We start from the raw sequence: 24,004 nt of genomic DNA on the forward strand, positions 1-24,004 counted from the left end.
AGATAGTGTAGAAAATAAAATTGATAGGACTATGTACAGAGCCATACTCAGAGTGCTAGTCTTTGCCATAGAACTAGTAGCAATAATATGAAAGGGAGGCCTTCAATAATCATTTAAGGGGGGGCCTTATAAATAGTAGGGGTATGGGCTATGGGCTATGGGTACAAGGATCAACTTATTATCTAATTCCATTACCTACAACATCCCTTCCATTTCATTTCATAGGTAGTAGGGCCCCACCCCTATCTTGATGTAGAGGTGAAGGTGGTGGTCTTCTATGGGACTTGGCTAATTGGACAACCACTCATGGCTTGGTTATCTTTAGCATCTAGTAGAGTTATCCTTCTACATTTTTCCTTATCTTTCTCCTTTTAGTATGTCTTAGCTTTGCAATTATATAATGCTATCAGCTCATAGTCTTTACAAATTATCACACGTGTGACTCCAAGACTTCTACACTGATTGAAATCATCATGAGACTATCATTTATCTCTGTATAACTTCACATATCTTGATTCTTGGATACTCCCCCAAAGGAATAGGATTAGCATTTATGCTAATAGTTAGGAGTTGTAGAAGGTAGTGGACCCATTATCCAAATAGCTTTAGGGGCAAGACCATTGAACTCACTATCCAACTAGTTTTTGTATTATTCCTTTTCAAATAATAGAAATGAAACTGATCTTCACAACTCAAAATCTTTCTCTATCCTCTTACTGTATCAATACCGCACCAAACACTTTCTCAGATCTGATTACCAAATCTTTAAATTTGCATCACATTGATCCTTGTGATCACTTATTCACATTTAAAAACTCTAAATATTACTTATATAATTCACTAGTACAAAAGCAACAATATGTGACTTTAAAAACTACTAACATTTGTATATATGTGACTAAACTTAGTCACATGACTGATAGTAGTTAATATCTAGTCATTTATAACACTACTAAATAATCTTAGTCACTTATTTGATCAATAATTTTGATCATTGATTTAGTCTCATATTTAATTATGTATTTAGTAGTATATTTAATCACATATTTAGTTGTATATTTGATAGTTGATTTAGTCACATATTTAGTATATTTATTCTCATATTTGGCAGTGTATTTAGTAGCATATTTAATAGTATATTTGGTCATATATTTAGTAGCATATTTATTCACAAATTTGGTAGTGTATTTATTCATAATAGGGTATGATGGAATCAAACCACCATCCTCCTTCTTGTAAAGTAGATGCTCTTCCATTGAGTTAGTACCCTTTAAAAAATAATCATACAATGTGTAACTTTCTACTTTATCTTTGTTCTTATCATTTGAGTTAACTTCATCATCATTTATTTAGTGATTTATACCTAATTTCTATTTATAATTAGTTTACCTTTATCCTTATTTAAAATCTCCATTAGAATGGTCAAATGAAAATAGTGTTAAATGAGTGAACAATTAAAAATGTTTGGACAAAGGGATAAAAACATAGATGCATAAGACAACGATATTGTATGAGAATATTATCACAAATATTGAATACTATGATCCACATTAACCATAAGGAGTCTTCACTCCTTTAATGTATCCATACCATTAAAGAAACAACTTATGGGGACAACCAATGAGCTATCACAAGAATATTATAGATAATGATTTTTTATAGCATGGAATAAAGGTTGAAAGAATCAATGAGCAATATCCTTGTAAAAGTTATCCTCTATTGTGTGTTACTACTAAGCTATCTATTTATTTTTGTGTAATATGAAAGTTTAAATTACTTTTGTGAAGAAATTCTATATCAACTTCAATAACAAATATATCTTTCAATTTGTAGTCAGTCGATTAAACTTGTTATTTGATGTTTTGAATCTACATAAGCATTATTAACTATTTATTATCCTGAATCGATATTGTGTAGTCAATATATTATTTGTAGGTTTATACAATCTAGATAAAGAAACTTTAGAATATACAAATTAAGGTGCATTTTTGATTTTCTAGAGTACCTTGGCATACCTAAGGCTAGAACAAATGCTATGAGATCCTTGAATGGTTTTAGTTTCTACATTTTGAAAGAGTTATTAACATATTAGTATCACATGACATGTTTCAATAAAGAAAATCTAAGCAATAAGAAACAAAATAGATTAAATTTACTTGGTGCTAACAATTATTAATTACCCTAGAGAAACACCTACTCTATAGCATGTAATCTGGAGTAGCTGACACCATGAGTTCTAAAAAAATTGGTTGATATTCTATAGGAGGTGTAAACATGTGGGGAACACTAGCATACTTTTCCATTCTAGTTTCTTTTTAAATGAATTTTTTTTTAAATAACATAATTTTTTCATTTCAATAAAAGAATTGAGCCAATTCTATTTATGTTACCACCAAGACCTCTATCAATACATACTTGTGGAGTCATTGGTGTAGAGTAAAATGGGACTAGGGGATCATTACAACTACCACCAACAATGTGGTGCTAGAATTTAGACATAATAAATAGATACTAATTTAACATTCATTCATTTATAAATGAGATGTAATAAAAATTATTTAAAATAATTATAATTATTTACTTATATATCAATGCCAAATGTTGCAATGTGATACTCATCACTCCCCACTTGTCTTCTAATTCTAAGGGTTCCAAAACTTGCACACCCTCATTTGAAAATCCAAGTGTGGATTGATTTGGTTGATAAGGATGTGTTGTAATAACAAGTGGGTGTATAGTAGAGCTGCAAAATAAAATAGAGTAAAAAATTAGACCAACCTAAAATATCTATAATAATACCCTCACATTTGAAACTATCCAAACTAAAACAAAAACTCATGGCATTTTGTAAATGCACAAAATAAGGAACTACCAAACCTAATATACACATAGAAGTCTGAGACTTAGACATAAACTAGAGGTACATGGTTCATGTAAAGTAAAATGATGGATAGTATCATAATTGTAAAGGTGAAAAAATAGTGTCTCTATGAGAATCATTAATTTTTAGGTACAACAAATAGCCATAAGGTCATGAAAGATATCTTTATATGTATCTTCTAACTTGTGTTTATAATATTTTCTACAAGATTTTATTTAGTTCACTCTATAGGTTTTATTAGGATAGGGAGATACTTTAGAAATTTCCTCTTAAATTTTAGAAAGGTCCATTTTGCTTATTCAAACACACCATACAGAGTACAAGATGAATAGACCCACATTGTTTTGTGTTCAATAAAACCAAAAAAAATACTTGAAAGACATTCAAACATCTAATCAATCTTCCAACAAAGTATTTATGATCTTAATTACCTAACATTTTGAGGAAGATAAGCAGATGGACCAATATGACATCACAAGCACAATGAAGCAGCAATGAAGACACCCACAAAGCAATAAAAAGATTCGGCATATATCAAATTACTACTGAATGAATTTATAGCATATGATATTGGAGTAGAAAGGGACTCCCATGGTACCCATTACCATAAATCATAATTTTAATTAATCAAATACTTACAAACAGATGCCAATCTATTATTTGAATGAAGAAAGATAAATAATATCTACAACAAACCAACTTAAGGCAATGAAGTTAAATGGTTTTTTATGTAGCAATTTGTGTTTCATGTGGAACCAAAAAGTGCATCTAGTTTTAATGAAATTTCACTTGAGTCTCTATCAATGCTGATGGTACTTGACCTACTAGAATTTGTAAAAACTAAAGAGAATCCAGTTTTGATGAAATTGCACTTGAGTCTCTGCTAGTGTTGATGGTACTCAACTTGCTAGAATTTGTAAAAACTTACTCCCTATCCTTTCACAATTTTTTGTTCCAAAAACACAAATCTATAATGCAATAGATATCAGCTATCACAACATCATTTGGTATAAAGCCTACCTAATTGGCTAAAGAAAATGCACATCCTAATCTTGAAAAAAATGTGGATTTCATGGCCATTACCTGAGCATTTGCATTTGATGATACAAGACCATTTTGCACATGAAAAAAGGCAAGACCTATTACTCTCTTTTGATTTCAACTTGCTCTTTACCCACATCAAGTAATAATTTCATATAAGATTATAAATGAAATGTCTCTTTTCTTATTTTATATGATATTTCAAGCCTCTAATCAAATCTTTAAGATCAAACAACCAATCTTTCAAAGATCCACCAATTTCTCAATAAACCCCAAATCGGGTATGCTGGAAATAGTGCCAAAAACTTCATAGCTTCACATATTATTAGTAAATCTAAAAGTGGAAATTTTTATAGAAATTTCAGCAGAATAAAATCCTACAAAATGACATTTTCAGATCTATATAACATTTACACAACAGCTCCCAAACGGAGGATAAAAACAATGCTCATCGGGCTCTCGAAAACAACATAGAATAGCCCGAAAACACCACAAAAGCACTAATAATCTATTATAGAAGTATAATCATGACCAAATACATATATTCAGCTCTATTTTAACATCTAAAAATCTGAAATACAGTAGCAACCTGTTGGTCTAACTTTTTGTGTGAAAGAAGTCTTTTGTGCAATTGTAGAAAAGTCAAATTTTTCATTCAAAGTGAAACATAGGGTTTCTAGATAATCCATCCATTTGCTAGCCTTTGAATGAAAAAACCTTGTGAAAACCCTACATTCTTTCTATTCATAAGTTTTCAAGCATGAAACATTTGAATTTTCAAATAAGGCGAATATTCTATCATCTTTTATCTTCTATGCCCCCGAGATACCTTTCCTCTCATATTCCCCCAGTCGTCCAATCTAAGTAGATCTACCGTTGTTGTTACCTCGCTATGCAAACATGAGCACCTTTTATGTATGGAAAGGTAGCGATTGCTGAATATTTTATAAAATAGGACCCCAAAATGAAGATACATCAGTCGGAGCTTTGTTTTCTAACTAATTTATTATTCAAGTACACATTGCAATTACCGTCAAAACAGGAAAGGGGACCCAATAGAAGCAGTCTGAAGTTAGAGCTGGAATGATGATTTTTCTGATGCTTTGCTACCTTGCTATTGGAAAAAATTGACATCTCACCATTAGCGAAGTAGTGAGGCCCCATGAAATCAAGAGCCAGTGGGACCTTTAGTGACGTGGGATGATGATTAAGACTAAAATAAGATCTTAAAGGGTGCCAACTGTGCAAAATTCCATACTTCATCAATGCCCTTCTAATAAAATGTGCAAAGAGATCCTGAGTGTTAGGTTATAAAAGAATCAACTATCCTTGCTACCTCACTTTGAAAAGTTGCATGTTTTTAAAGCTATGCGACGTAGCAAATATGAATCAAAAGACTACGTGCAGTTTCCTCACCTTTGATTAGACGTATGATCAACGGTCATTGTCTTCTCGCTATGAAGAGTTACAAGGGAGATATGTATAGTGACATAGCGAATAGGGCCCACCACCTTCTTTTTTAGCAAGCCCAGTAACATATCATCTACCAAGTTCAGATCAGATCAATGGTTGTTGCTACTTCACTATGGCAAGGTGATCATTCTTTATGCATAACGAAGTAGTGACCTACTGACATGTGTCCTCTATTGCCAGTGGGTCCGGATATAAGTGTCATCAAGGAAAGAGTTATGTACATGGTAAGTTTTCATTGGATGAATGGACCAACATGTCAAGTGCAATGCCTAGTTGTTCTCTTTGTATCACATGATTGTAGGATTTTTGAAGATCGACGACACAGCTTAAACATAGAATGTGGTGCCACTCTCTGTATTAATTAGACATGAAAGCATCATGCATGAAAAAATAGAGTATAACATAGAAGATTTCATTAGTTCATCTTACACGAGCAAATATTTTGAGCCATTCTTGTGCAGAAGCAATTACTGAAGGAAAGTGTGTTGAAGTCTGGTAGAATTTGTAAAATTGTCTATTCATAGAAAGATTGCAGAAATACAAAGGAAAAAAAAGATAGAATTCAAGTAAGTAGTACTACCATAATCTTCATAGGTTTTTCCAATTCTAAAAAAATAGTCCAAGATGCCTCCGAAGAAGGGATTTTCAAGTCAAATAAACTATTTGGATAGAAATGTGCATGATGACTTGCTTGAGTTGCTCCCTGAGTCTACTGTAGAGACAGTGCAAGTTAAAATGTTAACCTCTTTGAACCCTAGGCTAAGGATAGCTGATGGATTGTATGATAAGGGTAATTGGGTCCAGGATGCTCAAACTTCTCAAACTGGTTTGAGTTTGTTCAAGAAATGGTTCGCAGAAAGAAAATTATATGCCCCTCATGCCAATATATGGAATTTTGATTTGGGAAAGCTAGTTGTTCCTAGTGTGTTTATGGATTATGACATTCTTGAGGCCATGGCAAACAGTTATGATCAAACCACTAAGGTAGTGAGAAGAATGGATGGTGAGGTTTTAATTACCATCAATCTAGAAGAAATTAGGGAAGTTTTCAGTTTGGGACCTCTCACTAGGTATCATGTGCCCATTGATTTGATAGAGTTAGAAAAAGAATATATGTCCAAAAGGGATGTAGTTAGAAAAGGTGCATTGAAGGCCCACATAGGAAGAATTGGAAACCTACCAGCAATAACATCATCTTCTAAAGAACCTTTCAAGAAATCATGCTTTAATGCTAGGGCAGTAGAGATATACAAGACCCTGTGCAGAGTCTTCGGAGAGGGTGAAGAAGATTTTATTCCTGTGAGCTTCATGTATATGATCACCCAAATCTCCTCTTTCGGTGTAGAAATAATTTTTCATTTTGCATCTTACCTGGCTAATGAGATTCATAATGGATTGGTGGGGATTGCAAAGGGCGAGGTGGAAAAGGTTTGGGGTCAGTACTCCCTATTGATGCATATGTTTCTATTTAAAGGAGTTATATTTTTCAGTAAAGAAATGGTTTTAAATAGGGAACAAGAGGAGGAAGAACTACCAGTTCAATTATGGAGTGCAGACATGATTGGGGAAGCATAAAATGCTAGTTTTGTTAGATTTGATAGGCACTTTGCTTCTAAACTAAGATGCCTCATATTGAGTGACAATCCTAGAATTCCTAAGGCACTAATGCACCTTGTTAGGCCTATGGACAGACCCCATAGTCTAAAAGTTTCACATAATTGGGGAGATATCATACCATATCTGGTCTCAACTGTCATTAGGGTTTATGGATTCAAAGGGACACCCCATGTACTACCCTATCAGGTGCCTTTAAAGGTAGGAGTAGCTGAATTTTTATGGTAGTTAGGAGGAGTGGAGGAGACCTTTTTGCACAAAAGGGGAATAAGATCAATTTTTCCTACTTGCACTATAGCTCACCAGTTTGTAATAACTAAAGAGGGGTGGATTTTCCTCTACAAATTTTTGGATCAGTATAAGATGGCAGTATCTCACTCTCATTTTTGTGATACAAAAGAGTTCTTTAATTCTGCTCTTTGACATAGGATCAAGCTACGTCCATGTCAGCATGAATTCTATTTCCCTGAAGATGTAATAAGGAATAAATATTCTCTCCAGGAGCAAGAAACAAAGAAAGAGAAATGGAGAGTCTATTCAGAAGTTTTAGAGTATATTAATTGTTTTAACAAGGATTATAGTCCTCTTAGTAATGTTGCAACTAATGCAGATAGAATAAATAAGCTCATGAGTACATTACCCGAAATAATGGAGGTAATGAATGAGAAGAAACAACATTTCATTGATTCTTTTCTAGATAAAGCCAGGGAAGTTATGAGAAAATTGGATTTCACCCCTAACATAGGGGCAAGTCCACTGGTTGTGTGAAAGAGGATAGGATATACTATTATTCGGGATCAGATGCCCACTGTAAACAAAGGAAAGCAGATAATTGAATCTACTAGTACTATTTTTGAAGAAAGACCCCCTGAACCTTCTGCCAAAAGAAGAAAAATAATAAGGGAAGAGGAATCCCATGATGAGGGTTACTCACCTTCCCAAACTCTAATGAGAATTGAGGAGGAGCAGCTCACCAATGAGCAAATTGAACAAATAGGGTCACAAGGAGGAGTTTTTTTTACTCAAGCAGAAATTGATGAAGGGAATTCTTAGGAGCTTCCTGTGCTAAGTTTTGAATTAACTGTAGCAGATTTCAGGGGAAGGGAATTAGACCCTATTTTGGAACAAGCCAGTCAACAATTTTTGTCTGATAACAGTTTTGTAAAATCTAGGGCTTTCCATTAGTTTGCATGGAGGGAAAACATGCACATTTTTGAGAAAAGATTTAGGAATATGAAAATAGAGCATCCAAAAATGGATGAAGCCTCTATTCAGAATCAAATAAAGGAACAAATGATACAAGAGTTCCAGAATATAACCCCTGAGGAGGGTAGACAGATGGTGAAAGATGCAAATATTTTATTATTGCCCAATTGGGATATTGCTGATGCCTTAATTTTTAATTCTGTGTCAAATAATTTAGGATTATAGGATCTAGATAAAGAGGAATTCTTGGGAACAACATTCAGTAATGACCAAGCTACTCCTATTATGTGGTCATTAAGAAGAGGATCCAAGACTACTCCATTACAACCTGATGATTTAGGACTAACGGGGAGTATCATTGTGAGGAGGGTCATTGAAGCTTCACATATACAGGTAGCCCACATGAATGTGGACTATTCTAAATTTGTCTTGGCCACTGCAGAAAAAGAAGAAAAGGAAATGAATGATCTCTAGAGTAAGTATGAAATAGTGGTGGATGCCTACAATAAAGAAGTAAAAAAGAGAATTGAGCTTGAAAACAAGATGTCTCAAATGGAGAAGATACTTGGGAAAAGAAAGGTGGGAGAATCTAGTACACTTAGAATTGCATACCCTTCGCAGTCATTTGTTGGATCAACCCCTATTATTGAAATACCTGACACCCCTGAAAGGCCCCAATTCTATACTGCAGAGGACTTTGAAGAAGAAAAAACAAAATTACATGAGTTGCAGATAGAATTAAGAAATCAATATGAAGAAAAATTAAAGTAGGGTGTGATATATTTGAGGGATAAAATACAATGGTCAACCTTTTTTGATCAGTTGACAAGAATTGCAACCCTCATGGATGAGTTGAACAAAGGTAAGGATAAACTAACTCCTCTTGCACAGAAATGGAGGGAGAGGAATAATGATGTTACAATCATATATATATTTGCAGTCCAAATGCCTTATCATCAAGTTGAGAAAATATTTGATTTATTAAATAAGCTAGAAAATTTTGATGATAAAAGAGATTCTTTACAGAAAAGATTAACACTCTGTTTTTCCCGATATATTGCTGAAAAATTCACTTTATTTCCTTGTGCTTTAGAATCTGTTGATACAATAAAGGAAAAGGAAAAGTGGAAAAGGGAGTTGGATGAGTTATTTAGTGAAAGAATAATAAACATCATGAGTGAAACTAGCCACTAGTTTTGGGCAAAGACAAATGAAGAACTAGTAAAAATACAATTATTTTATACTGCTATGAGAAAAGAATTTGATGATTTAGAAGAAAGTGCAAATTCTTTAATAGTGATACAAAGAGAAGCTCTAAGTTTTGATTGGCCAGATGATGATGCTTATAATAAATGGAAAAACTAGTTTCTAGAACAAATGTCAGAAGATGATGAGGAGGAAAATGTAAAAGTAAAAGTTACCCTCATAGTTAGTAATGAGGACATGAAAAATCCCTAGGTTGAAATAAATTTGCAGGTAACTGAAGATGATACATCACTTTCAAACCTCATGGCTATTTACACTGAGGATGAAGAATAATTGAAGAATCAGATCTTATCTTCTTGTTTCAACAACTGAGAAACATAATAGAAAGGGACCCACCAAGGAATGTTTTATGTAATAAGCCTTTCTGTTATTTTTTTTTTCTTTTTGACAGAAGTGTATGTAAGTGTCTTTTAAAGGACACCTATCATTTGTCTTTAGCCTGAAGCTTGTAGCATCTCACACTATTTAAGTGAGATCCCAAGGCTAAAGAAGGGTCCGAATTCTATTGTTCTAAGTATTATGCTTAGTCTGTTTTTTGGTCCAAATTTTGAAAGCAAGTTTAAGATGTATTTTCTCTATCAATTCTCTAAGAATACATGAATATAGAATGAGTTGTGCTTTTTTTTGAAGGTCATTCTGAGTCTATTGTAAAGGATATACCATTTTCAAAGAAGATGAATACAAATTATGAACTATCCCCATATTATTCTTTCTGAATCTTGTCTCCTTTCAATTACTTGTTTGTCTTGATATTGTATAAGTAAAGGCTTGTGCAATTGAATGCAATCTAGTTAGGTTGTATATCCATTTATCACTACTGTTAATTCAATGGATTAAATAAAAGCTTTGATCAATGTGATGAGGTTTCTTTAGTAGTGGAAAGGATTTTTGAATGATGAATTCTGATAAGAATTACTGATAGAATTTGTTGTAAGACAACAAACTAGATCTGAGAACTTGCTATAGACTCTAAACCCCAATGGATTAGGCACTGATCAAATTGATTCAGCTGAAGGAGAGATATATCATAAATGGTTATCAAAATGCAGCATTAAATCAAACTTTACTTTTATTTCCTGTAGATCTTCAAAGTTGGCCAGCACTTGTCTGCATGGAATGTTTTAGCTTTAGTTAGCCACTATTGTTAAAAACATCTGTAGATCTATAGAAGAATTCTTGGCCATATCTGTTTTATGGGATGGTTTTACCAAGTTAGTAAGAGTTATGTACATGTTTGAGGATCTTGAAATGAGGATCAGAATGAAACTAAGAATAATCCTCATATAATTGTTCCAGTTTTAAATCATCCCTGGGTATACCCACCCCGATTTTACAGAGCCAAAATAGTAGAAAACCATCTGTGGTTTTGTTGAAGTTGGGTCCAAATACTTTACATATGTAATTGTTAATAAGAATTGGCTAGTCTTTAGATTGTGAATGTATTGTCATTCTGGTATTAAGCATCTTGTCGCTTAGTAGTTTTAGTACATTTTAAAACACCAACACAACCCAAACTGATATGAAATACTCAACCAAAAACACCAAACTCTTACAAAAACACACCCGAAAAACCACAAATCTGCACTGTTCAGCACAAAGGAAAACTCTGCATGAGAATGCACATGGGATGGCTTCAAACTCCCATCCTTAGCCTTCCTAGAAACCTGCAAACTCCCATTCTTGGGTCTCCTTCTCCACAGGTTTGGCAGCCTTTGAAGAATAACAAAGAAATGAGCAAAAATCAAGTTCTCCAATTAGCCCAAAATGCCTCCAAACTCCTTAAAAGAGGGCATAACCCTAACTCACGTCCAAGAGGGGTTAATAAAACATATTTTAATAATAATTTTCATTTATTAGTCCATTAGCTTCCAAAGATTATCCCCTTTTTTCGAAACTTCACCTTTTTGGGCCTGCTTGCCTTAGAAAAGATTATTATTTTTAATTATTTGAAAAGGGGACATGACAAGTCCTCCCCTTCCAAATATTTCTTGTCCTCAAGCAATGGCTGAAAAATAAACCAATCAATCCACCTAGATCCCAAATGTAGTCATGAACTATACTATTGTCAATTAACATAGGCTCCTGCAATATCCTCTTCAATATAACCAAGAGGAATCCATAATCAAACTGACAATTACTGCTCAACCAAACTCCAAAGTCACAACTTCCATAGTCAAAAACCCATGAGACACAAAATCTTAGAACACCAAAACCCAAGTAAAGTGGAAAAATCAAACTACCAACACAGTAAATACCATCAACGCATTCTACTGGCCTTTACGGAATGTACAATCCAACTCTGCAACAATGGTGAATGCTCCCGAATGAAACTGTACTGAGTATGGAGAATCTACACACTATACAACTCTTATAGTCAACACAACTCTGTAGATCACCAACCACTGTCTCATAACCATAACTCCCATGCACCCTTGATGGTGAAAATCCATCACAAGATAAATAGCAAGAATTGGAACCCAAACCAAATTTTCCTGCCATCAACTCCTCAACACAAGGATCAAATGCTAAGTGATGTACATACCTTGCAATATAATGTTGATAAAAAAAACCAACCTCAGTCAACAACTCACCATGAACAAGTGATACAACCCACTGTGACTGATCACCAACTAAGTCAGGAGATGTCATAGCCAAAGGAGTAGAATCAATAACAACACCCACTAAAGCATCACTTCGAAACTCCTTCTCTAAGTCATATATTATCAAGCTATCAACTGCAGAACCTAGCACCATGTCATGCCCATCACAACTCTCATCCTAAGGCATTAAATTATGCCATAACTGATGACAAGCACTAGGAACCAAAGTACATCTCTGTATCATCATCTCATCAACATGGTCATCAAAGGTAAATTGATGAGCATACCTCACAATGTAATGTTGATAGAATGCACCAATCTCAGTCAGTGGCTCAGACTGCAATCCAGATGTAACTAACTGAAATCGATCACTAACCAAGTTGGAACTGACTACTACCTCTAAAGACATTGCCAAGGGAGTAGTATTACTAGCAGGAACCATGCCAACTATCGGCTCACCAATATCACACATGGTCTTTGATATAGCATCTCTAGTCTTCGTGCCATTAGTGCTAGAGGTCACCACCATGTTAGGCATACCACAACAATCAGCTACAACACCCAACTCAAGTGAACCTAACTCTAGTGGGGATGAACCCAATATGCCAATGTTAGTATCAAGGATGGATGCATCCCCATCTCCACTATCTTTGACAATCTCGACCATGGACATCCTCAGATCATCAGACACCATAGCTTGTGACTATACAAAATCTAGTAAAGACTGTAGTTGCTCTAACTCCATGGTCACCTTAGCCAAATGAAATTGTGACTCCTTGAAAGCCAACTGTGTACTCTCAAGAATCTCAGAAGTCACCTCAAGCTGCTCAGTAAGCTCACTCACCTCATCTTCCTTGGCCAACAATGCGTCATATGCTATACTGCCCCACTCCATAAGATAATCTTTGTCAACTACCAACTACATATAATCATGTCTCAGAATCTGAATAGCCTCCCATAAAGAGTGGAACTCTATCAAGGAAAGATAACTGCTTCCCTTCTCATCAGTAGTAGGAGTACCCCATCCATAAATTGATAACAATTGATGAGTAACATCAAAATGTTGGCAAGCGATAGCAATGTCTCGCTCACTAACTCTCAACTGATTAGAAACATGATGGCACTGGCTTGACTATCTCCTACAAACCTCCTCTAATGCACTGTCTAAAGGAGTATCCTCAAAGTTACTAGTCTCTAGATTATTACCATCCATATCCTGTGAATCAACTCTAAAGCTCATATCAACAAATGGAGTATCAAAAACTGTAGTACTACTGTCCAACTCCTTTGTACCCAAGGAAACTAAGTCTTCAAAACTGCCCACCGCATCCTCTTGGATGTCATCAATGCCAATATGATCCTGGGACTCATCTATACACATTGCCAAATATGAAAGATCATCAACACATTCTAGCAAGTATGGTCAACTGGATATATGAACAAAGCCCAAGACCAGTGTATAAAAACTAATACCAACATCAGACAAGTTGCTAACACAAGAAAAGACAACACCGTGCAATCTGCTAATCAAATCCATGATAGCACCCAAACAAACACTGCTACCAAAAAGTGTTAAAGATCTCCAGTACACTAAATCCCAAATGCCAATATAACAATCTCGAGTCCATATCTGTAAACTAGAATCAGCTGGTAACTCAAGCAAAATCCTCACTTGAGTAATATGATCAATACCAACTAACTCCACATACCTGTCATGATGAGATAATGAAGTCACAATACTGTCTTTGTTCACTTTCAGTTGGCTGGACAAAACATGTGAAGTACTACCAGCCTCAACCTCATGTGACGAAGCATATAACTGTGCTTGGTACTCTTTCTTAGCAAAGTCATGAATGCTCAATGTCTGCTCATCTCTACCAGGTATCTCACCATCATGCACAACAACATCCTCATAATCATCATCTAAACCCACTACGCTGTAGTCACTACCTATTGTAACTATACCATCCTGAGTACCTATGATATCACCCTTTAATGACCTGTATACAATTGTCTCAATTTGAGTATCAAGTTGACCATTACTATCAATCTGCATAATATTCTTTCTCACTACCTCCTATGGCAGAGTAGAATCTGAGACCTCTGCGTGGCTATAAGCTAGTTTCTCAAACTCCTCATGCAAGTTCTTGGTAATTGTGTCATCTGCCCTATGAGAAAATTTTCCAAATAGAAATCCAGTCAACTTACCCACCTTAGCTAGGTCAGACAACATGTCATTCATCATACGGTGGTGCTCAACCAACTATTCAAACATGTCATGGCTTATTTTCCTAAGTTTATCTTGAATGTCTAAATAACCATCCTTTCTACTATTCTGACTCTGGATATCAATTGTCCAAGATCATTTCCTTTGATACTCTGTACTATACCTATCCATTATGGATAAAGTAGAGTGTAACCCCAATAGGTTATAACTTCTTCAAACACCAAGAACTAACATGCAATTGATTAGAAGTAGCATGCAACCATAGATTTTGACATGCAACTGATTAGAAGCAACATGCAACCACCAAATTCACCAAGAACTAACATGCAAATTATTAGAAGTAGCATGCAACCATAGATTTTAACATGCATCTTATTAGAAGCAACATGCAACCATAAATTATGACATGCAAGATTTGGGTAGTTGTCAAAACTGACATGCAAACTGCTACAAACCCTCAGGCTGGCAAGATCATAGCTCTGATACCACTGAAATGTCCCTTTTCTGATTTTATATTATATTTCAAGCCTCTAATCAGATCTTTAAGATCAAACAACCAATCTTTCAAAAATCCACCAATTTCTCAATAAACCCCAAATCGGGTATGCTGGAAATAGTGCCAAAAACTTCACAGCTTCACATATTATTAGTAAATCTAAAAGTTGACATTTTTATAGAAATTTCAGCAGAATAACAGCCTATAAAATGAAATTTTTAGATCTGTATAACATTTACACAACAGCTCCCAAACAAAGGATAAAAACAATGCTCATCGGGCTCTCGAAAATAACATAGAATAGCCCGAAAACACCACAAAAACACTAATAATCTATCACAGAAGTATAATCATGACCAAATACATATATTCAGCTCTATTTTAACATCTAAAAGTCTTAAATACAGCAGCAACCCAAACTGATATGAAATACTCAACCAGAAACACCAAACTCTTACAAAAACACACCCGAAAAACCACAAATCTACACTGTTCAGCACAAAGGCAAACTCTGCATGAGCATGCACATGGGATGGCTTCAAACTCCCATCCTTAGCCTTCTTGGAAACCTGAAAACTCCTGTTCTTGGGTCTCCTTCTCCACAGGTTTGGCAACCTTTGAAGAATAACAAAGAAATGAGCAAAAATCAAGTTCTCCAATCAGCCCAAAATGCCTCCAAACTCCTTAAAAGAGGGCATAACCCTAACTCACGTCCAAGAGGGGTTAATAAAAAATATTTTAATAATAATTTTCATTTATTAGTCCATTAGCTTCCAAAGATTATCCCCTTTTTCTGAAACTTCCCCTTTTTGGGCCTGCCTGCCTTAGAAAAGATTATTATTTTTAATTATTTGAAAGGGGACATGACAATAAATGGGTTCAAGGACTTGTATTTCAAAGTGAATTACAGTATTTATACCAAATTTTGGAATCATACATCATCCACGCAAACATTGTAAATTTGAATCATGGAGTCTTCCATGCTAATAGTGATTATGTTGTTGTCTTGTGGGTGGAAAGAAAGAAATTTTGTTTTTGTTATCATTGTTGTTGTTGATGTTTCCATGAAGGTTGTGATTGTCTAAAATTAGATTAGCTAAGCATTAAATAATTTAGAAAGAGAGGATCTTCCTTCCTAATATGGATATAAATATTTTTCCATCTTTCAATAAATTGTTACCTTAAATGTGATCACATTGAACAATGAAACTTTTCCACCACTAGTTGACATAATGTAAGAGTCATTTTTTGATAAGGAAAAATAACACATAACTTCTTCTAGGCTAGTATCACTTATGTCATTTGTCATCAATATGCCACTAGTTGGTTGCCACAATAGAGAGGAAAACACTTACCATTGCCTACAAAAGAGAATCCTTTTAGAAAGCTTATCCCATGTATTTAGTAAAAGAGAAATTAGAGCATATTTTGACCATATGCATGATAAGCTTAATAAATATCTTATTTTCTTAATTGATTGACATAGTAACATCATAGGAACACATAAAAAAAATGTAAATAATAAAAACTTGCCACTTAAGGTACATTCATTTCTTGACCATTTCCAAACCTTGTGAACAACATTAGAAGCCAAAGCCAAAATCACAACTCCTAAATTAGTATATATTAATCTTGAAACCTATACATTCACAAAACAAAATAAATCCTTCAAAATATTAAATGAAACACTAAGCATGTAAGTTTATGATGCATCAAAGAATAACATTCTAAAGTTGGGTGAAGTATTTACAGAACACTTGAGAGAGTATAAAATTAGGCATGTCTTCCAAAGAATCAACTTATTATAGACTTATAGTTAGTCGTACAAGTACATAATAAAATTTTGTGAAATGTGATAAAATCTTGAGCATCATGCCTATATTGATTATTCCTATCTGGATGTTAGTAACTATAAGCATATATGTAGAAGCACAGACACTATTAAAAAATAATTTGCAATAAAAAATAATAACAAGTTCATTTTGAACTATTGATATCATTTATATGAGCAGCCTCGAATAATCCATTATGAGCCATTCAAACTAGAATTAGAATATACCTTACTTGGAGGTAGGTTATTAGCAAGTATTATGGATTAGGATTGAACTGGCTCATTCACTTCAATTAGTTTCTAAATCTTGTTCTTGTAAAATGGATCATCTACCACCCATGCTTTATCCTCAATGCTTGTAGAATTTACTTCATTCTAAAAAATGGTTAACTTCATCATTTTAATTATTTAGTAAATTTTTAATCTCACCACTATGATTTTAGCCAATTTTCTTAGCTCTATCATAAGATTTTCATGGCCTTCAAACCATTCAATAATTACAAAATAGATCTTAAAATGATGTTTTCTATTGTGCAAATTGTTTAGAAAAAATTCAACCATAGAATTAGAGACTTACTATCACAACCATGGAAACTATTGGAACAACCTAATCAAATCCCCTAGTGGTTTTCCCAATAAGGATATTTGTAGCTACTATTTGATTTACTAAAAACACCTATAGAATCAAGATCGGTCAAGAGGTATTATTGTTAATATGTAAGTCTAAGAACCAAACAATACAATAGATATGAGATTCTTGCCTTCATATCTTAAGAAACTCTTGTAGCATCAAAATTTTTATTCTTAGATGTGCGAAACAAATGAAGATCATCACTATTGACTAATATTTTGATGCCATTGTCACTTATTCATATAGCCAAAATGGTTTAGGTTCTTTGTTGAACCAAAGATGGGGGCTAGGCTAAAAATGGATAAAAAATAAGTGAGAAACATTTGAGTTCCAAAACACAAAAATAATAGTAAACAATAATATGTAGATATACAAGTAATCCACCTTATGCATTGACTATTGTTAGGGTACTAGTGTTGTCCATGTCCCAAAATTTGATATAAAAAAATTCATCTCTAGCATCCAAAAAATAATTTCTAGTCATATCAAAGTTCATAACACCTGTAGAGTGCTTATGAAATCCTTAATAAGTTCATTTATTAGTTCCTTCACTTTCATTCCACTCAACAAGATAACAATTCTCTTCTTTGCTCATTCTGCAAGAGAACAACGAACATAAAATTGCCATCTTTTTTTTCAACATATTATTACTCCAATAGAAAAGAACATAGATGTAGACTCTCCACAAAATAAATAGCCATAAAGAAGATTAATAAACCTTGTTCCATTAGCATTGTAGGCCATTATTGTGCACCATTAACCATGAACATCATAATCAAACCTTGAGCCCATATGATCACATAGCTTGTTGGAAATGATTGAAAAGATCATGAATGAAGAATAATGAAACTGGTAAAGAATGTTTTCAATCATTTTTTTTTCATTGATGTCAAACTTGCTACTTGTAGGAATGAAAATTTCTCAAGTGATCCAAATATTATCAATTGGTTGATTTACAAGGAGGTGACAATCAATAAGATGTAACCAGAGCACCTAGAGAAAGGTTGAAGTTATGATGTTGTAATGAAGTATAAGGATTAGCTAAGCCACTGATGAAATAGTGTATTGATGACATACTCTAAGACACAAGGAATGGACACACTAAGACACATCAAAGATGTAAAGTTTAACTAAGTCATTTGTAGAACATGACTAAGTTCATTTGTGAGCACTGAGCAAACTAGTTAAAGCCAAGAAAGTTCAACTTTAGTGTGTGCTGAGAAATTCTTTAGGTGTTGAGTAACATAGAAGGTGCTGAGAAATCCTTCGGGTGCTGAGTAACACTAAATGTAGTAGAAGTTGAGTAACTCCAGATCTAACAGGAGCCAAGCACTACAGAGTAAATAGAAGCTGAGTGATTCAAGAAAATAGTAGAAGCTGAGCAATGTAGGAAAGCTTCAGGTTCCAAGTAAAGTGGAAACTATAGAGGATGTCGAGCAATCTAGACCTAGTTAATGTTGAGCATCAATAAACCAATGATGTCAAGTTGGTGCATTATTGATAAGACAAAAAGATTCACTAGATCAGTAATGATAACTTTGTTACATTGAATTTTGTGAATTGGTTGGATGATAAGGATGATGAGTATATGTCAGAGAATTTCATGTAAACCATGCAAACTAGTTTTGACTGAATACTGATGGACTTATCATGAAATTTTTGGAAGATACAATTTGGAGGGAAAACAATATCATTCTCTCAGATCAAATCAAATTGATGAATAGGAAGATTTGAGTGTGAAATGAAGAACATAACTTCTTTAAAAGGATTTATAGGTTAGAGATTGAAAGTGAGGAGTGAATTGGTCATATGTGTGGTCATGCAAAGAAGCCAAGAGAAGGCGAGTGTGAAGTGTCAAAAGGAGGACACAGTGAGGAGTAACCATAGAGCATCAAGACTCTGAGTTGATTAAGTGACCATAGAGTGCATTGGTATAACAAGTGGAAGAACTCAAGGAGATAGATCTTGAAGGGTGAAAAAGCTATCAGCACTATAAGAAAGAAAAGCTAGCAACGAAAAGAACTGAAGAGTGATACGAAATCTGCAAGGTTAGATTTCAATCTTTGTTAGGTTAAAACCTTTCTAATACTTTCTTACCATTGTATTAGACATTGAAATCCTACATTTCTAGGTTAGCTTAACAACTAGGTGGATAAGCCTCAGGAAAAGAATAGAAGTTCCCTAGGAGAAGGATAAGAGATCCTCGGGAGAAGGATAAGAGATCCTTAGGAGAAGGATAGGAGATCCTTAGAGAGGGATAAAAGATTCTTTTAAGAAGGTGAATGTAAATTCCATGGACTTGGGTGGGCCTAACAGCTCTATGTAAATCCTTTAACAAGGCACACTCCTAACAGGGTCACATTTGATAGTGTGTAAAGCCTTTAACAAGGAAAACCTTTAACAGGGAAAACCATGAGAAGTGGTTGAAATCTATTGCACAATAATTTTGTGGGTGTAATCCCCACCCCAATTTTACCTTCTTATTCCTAGAGGGTTTCTAGGTCATCAAAATCCTTTATGTTATGTGGTGATGCATGTTTACTTTTCATGATTGTTTAATGTTTAATTGCATGCATGATAATTTCAATTATATGACATTAAGGATTTGACAAGAAAGTAAAAAGGCTATATAGAAATATTTGTATTGGACATTATTGGACCTTGAATAACTGATTCACCCCCCCTCTCAGTTATTCTAAAAGAATTTTAACAATTGGTATTAGAGTCCACTACTGATTTGTTTCAAGGTACTACTAGCAGGAAGATCAAGATGTCCAAGAGAGAAGTTCCCAAGCTAAACAAAGACAACTTTATTGCATGGAAAATTTTGATGAAGTTGCACCTTGGATCAATAGGTGACTATGCACAAACCTCAATCATAGTTGATCATGTAGACCCTATAGGACCCTTCATTGCAAAAGGCACAAGCAAGAAGAAGGAGCACAATCAAGCAATATTAGATATTGCTTTAGCACTAAGCTATGCCAATTATGATGACATCAAAGAATGTGATACTGCACATTAGATGTGGAAAACATTATCAAACATCTATGGAGGAGATGATAATCTCAAGAGAGCCAAAAGAGAGAGCCTAAGAGGAAAGTTTGATGACATGAAAATGGAAGGAGGATAGAATGCTGCTCAATACGATGCAAGAATAAAAGAAGTGGTAAGTGCCATAAGAAGACTAGGAGGAAAGTTATCAAAATAAATAATATGTATAAAATACTTTAGAAATTTGCTTCCTATCTATGCTATAAGAGTATCATCAATCCAAGAGCTAAGGTGTGTTATAGGCAAAACATTGTCATTTGAAGGAATAAATTGAAGACTCACTGCCTTTGAGCTATCCAACTTTGACAACTACAAGCCAGAAAACTTTGAATCTGCATTCAAAGCCAAGATGACAATAAAAGACAATGAGGAGGTGCAAGCAAAGAAAAAGAATGGAAAAGCAAAGTATGTGTCTAGTGATAGTAGCACTGATGAAGATGATGTAGACCAATTGGAGGCATTACTAGCAAGAAGATTTCATAGAGGAAGAGGAAAATTCAAAGGTAAGCTGCCAATCATTTGTTTCAATTGTAATGAAGATGGTCGCATTGCAGCCAGATTCACACAAAAGAAAAATTGCAAGGATGGGGGCAACCTCAAGAATAAGAAAGAGGACAACAAGGACTATAGAGGTAAAGGGAAAAGATGCTACATTGTTGAAGAAGACTCTAATGAGAATGATGATGAAGTAGTCTATGTGGCTATGAAAGATGAATCAGATGAAGATGAAGTAACTACCCTAGTAACTTGCATGAACAAGGATAACAAATAGATCATAGACAATGGATGCTCTCATCACATGACTGGAGATAAAAGTAATTTCATTACCTTTAATCAATATGAAGGAAATAGTGTTAGATTTGGTAACAATGCACCATGTCAGATCAAAGGGAAAGGTAGTATCAAGCATACTGAAAAGATATCATGTGATAATGCATACTATGTTGAAGGCTTGAATTATAACTTGTTAAGTGTCTCACAGTTAGGCAACATAAGATGTAAGGTTGAATTTGAAAATGGAATTGCCAAGATCTATGATTCTAAAGGAACTCTAATAGGAAAAGGTGACTAGACTAGGAGTAATTTGTTCTACCTAGACATGGAAGATGCTTCTTGTCTCATTGTTCAAACTGATGATGTATGGTTATGGCACAAGAGGCTATGTTTATGTAAATTTTGACAATTTGATAAGCATCAGCAAAATGAAGAAAGTCAGAGGTCTACCAAAGTTGAAGAAGCCTGATAACACCATGTGAAAACAATGCCAACTAGGGAAGATGACCAAGTCAACTTTCAAAAGCAAGGCTTATACTTCTAATGAAGTATTAGAACTAGTTCATACTAACTTATGCGGTCCTATTAAAGTGCAAAGCTACAAAGGTGATAGATACATAATTCTATTTATGGATGACTATTCAAGGATAATGACAGTCAAGTTCCTGAAACAAAAATCAAATGCATTCCAAATGTTCAAATGGTACTTGACTAGAGTTGAGAAAGAGACTGGAAAGAGCCTAAAATGTCTCAAATCTGATAGAGGAGGTGAATTCACATCAAGAGAATTTGAAGAATTCTGCAATGAAAGAGGAGTTGAAAGGCAGACATCAACACCCAAGAGCCCACCTCAGAATGGTATTGCAAAAAGAAGGAATAGATCAATTATTGACTGTGCCATAACCTTAATGATGGAGAAAAATATTGCACTCAAGTACTAAAGAGAAGCTATAAGTACTATAGTCTACACACTTAATAGAATTAAAGTCAAGAAAGGTAAAAATGCAACACCTTTTGAATTAGGGTATGGGCATTCTCCTAATGTAAAACATTTCAAAATATTTGGATGCAAATGCTATATATATAAAGAGTCTAAAAATGAAAAGTTTGATGCAAAGAGTGAAGAAGGAACATTTCTTATTTATTCTACTAAAAGCAAAGCTTATAAGTGCTTGAATGTTAACACTAACAAAGTAGTAGAAAGCACAAATGTGAAATTTGGTGAGCTTGTAGAAGTTCAAAGTGTTGAGAACACCAAGAAAATAGAAGAATATGAGACCTTTGTATACTTTTATGAAGTTACACCTAATAATGGTGAAGTTGCAACTCAGAATGACAATCAACAACAAAATGCAATATCTGTCAAGTCACAGATAGTGAATGTCGAGCAGCAGACACATTCAGAAGCTGAGCTGCAAAATATAGAGAATGTTCATTCAGACTCTAAGAACTATCAACATGAAGGAAATGAATAAATATCTAATGAAAATATACATGAAGATTTAGATTCTAAAAGAGACAACATGCAAACAAGAAAAGAACTAGTATTGGCAAAGTATGTAAGAAGACATCATCCTGTAGATCAAATTATTGGAAAGAAAGAGGTAGGACCAATGATAAGGAATAGACTCATAAGTGAGACATGTCTTCTTAGCAAAATGGAACCAAAAATAATAAGTGAAGCCATAAAAGATGATGACTAGTACAATGCTATGAAAGAAGAAATAGAACAAATTGAAAAGAACAAGACATGGACCTTAGTCTCAAGATCAACTGACAAGAATGTGATTGGAACCAAGTGGGTGTTTAGAAACAAGTTATATGAGAATGGTGAAATCACAAGGAACAAGCAAAGACTAGTCTATAAAGGGTATGCACAAGAAGAAGGACTAGACTATGGAGAAACATTTTCTCCAGTTGCTAGAATGGAAGGAGTAAGGACCTTACTAGCATATGCAGCTTTCAAAGAATTTAAAGTGTATCAAATGGATGTTAAGTCTGCATTTTTGAATGGTATACTTGAAGAGGAAGTCTACATAGAGAAACCAGAAGGATTTGTTGATGAAAATAACAAAAAAAAGGTATGCAAATTGCATAAGGCTCTATATGGATTAAAGCAAGCCCCTAGAGCTTAGTATGAGAGGCTTCACAAATATCTAGTGCAAATAGGATTTGAAAGAACTGATGATAATAGCAACATGTACATCAAATCAAAAGAAGGTAAGGATGTCCTTGTATCTAAAATCTTTGTGGATGACATAATTTTTGGAGGAAAGGAAGCACTTTGCAAAAGTTTTGCTGACAAAATGAAACATGATTTTGAGATGTCTATGTTTGGAGAAATCAAGTTCTTTTTTGGATTGCAAGTACATCAACTAAAACATGGTATATTTGTCACACAATCAAAGTACATCAAAGAGATACTTAAGACATTTTGATTGGAAGAATCCATACCTATCAGCAAACCAATGGCAATAGGACATAAGCTATCCAAAAATGATGAATCAACTAAAGTCAATCAAACAATGTACAAATCCATGATTGAAAAACTACAATATGTTGTGCATAGCAGACTAGACATAGCATTAGCGGTTGGAATAGTGGCTAGATTTTTTGCTAATCCTAGAGAAAATCATCTCATGGCAATAAAAAGGATAATGAGCTATCTCAAAGAAACTAATGATTTTGGTCTATACTACAAAAAGAATGAGAAATTTAAGCTCAATGCATACACAGATGTAGATTGGGGAGGCAAGATTGGGGAGGCAACATTGATGACAAGAAAAGAAAAAGTGGAAGAGCATTATTCTTAGGTAAAAGGCTAGTTTCTTGGACTAGCAAGAAATAAACATGCACATCTCAGTCCAATGCAAAAGAAGAATATGTGGTAGTAGTAGTCAATTGCACAAA

The 24,004-nt window shown here is 34.2% G+C and overlaps 2 pseudogenes; both read right to left on the minus strand.

The window, feature by feature from the left end:
* Positions 1-2,577: 2,577 nt before the first annotated feature.
* Positions 2,578-4,036, minus strand: LOC149554408 (protein TPR3-like; annotated as a pseudogene).
* An 11,699-nt stretch (positions 4,037-15,735) lies between these two features.
* LOC149554409 (protein TPR3-like) lies at positions 15,736-18,058 on the minus strand (annotated as a pseudogene).
* Positions 18,059-24,004: the final 5,946 nt, after the last annotated feature.

Source organism: Cupressus sempervirens, chromosome 5, assembly GCF_028749045.1.
Source record: "Cupressus sempervirens isolate cs-2001-9-10 chromosome 5, ASM2874904v1, whole genome shotgun sequence".
In the NCBI taxonomy this organism is placed as follows: domain Eukaryota; kingdom Viridiplantae; phylum Streptophyta; class Pinopsida; order Cupressales; family Cupressaceae; genus Cupressus; species Cupressus sempervirens.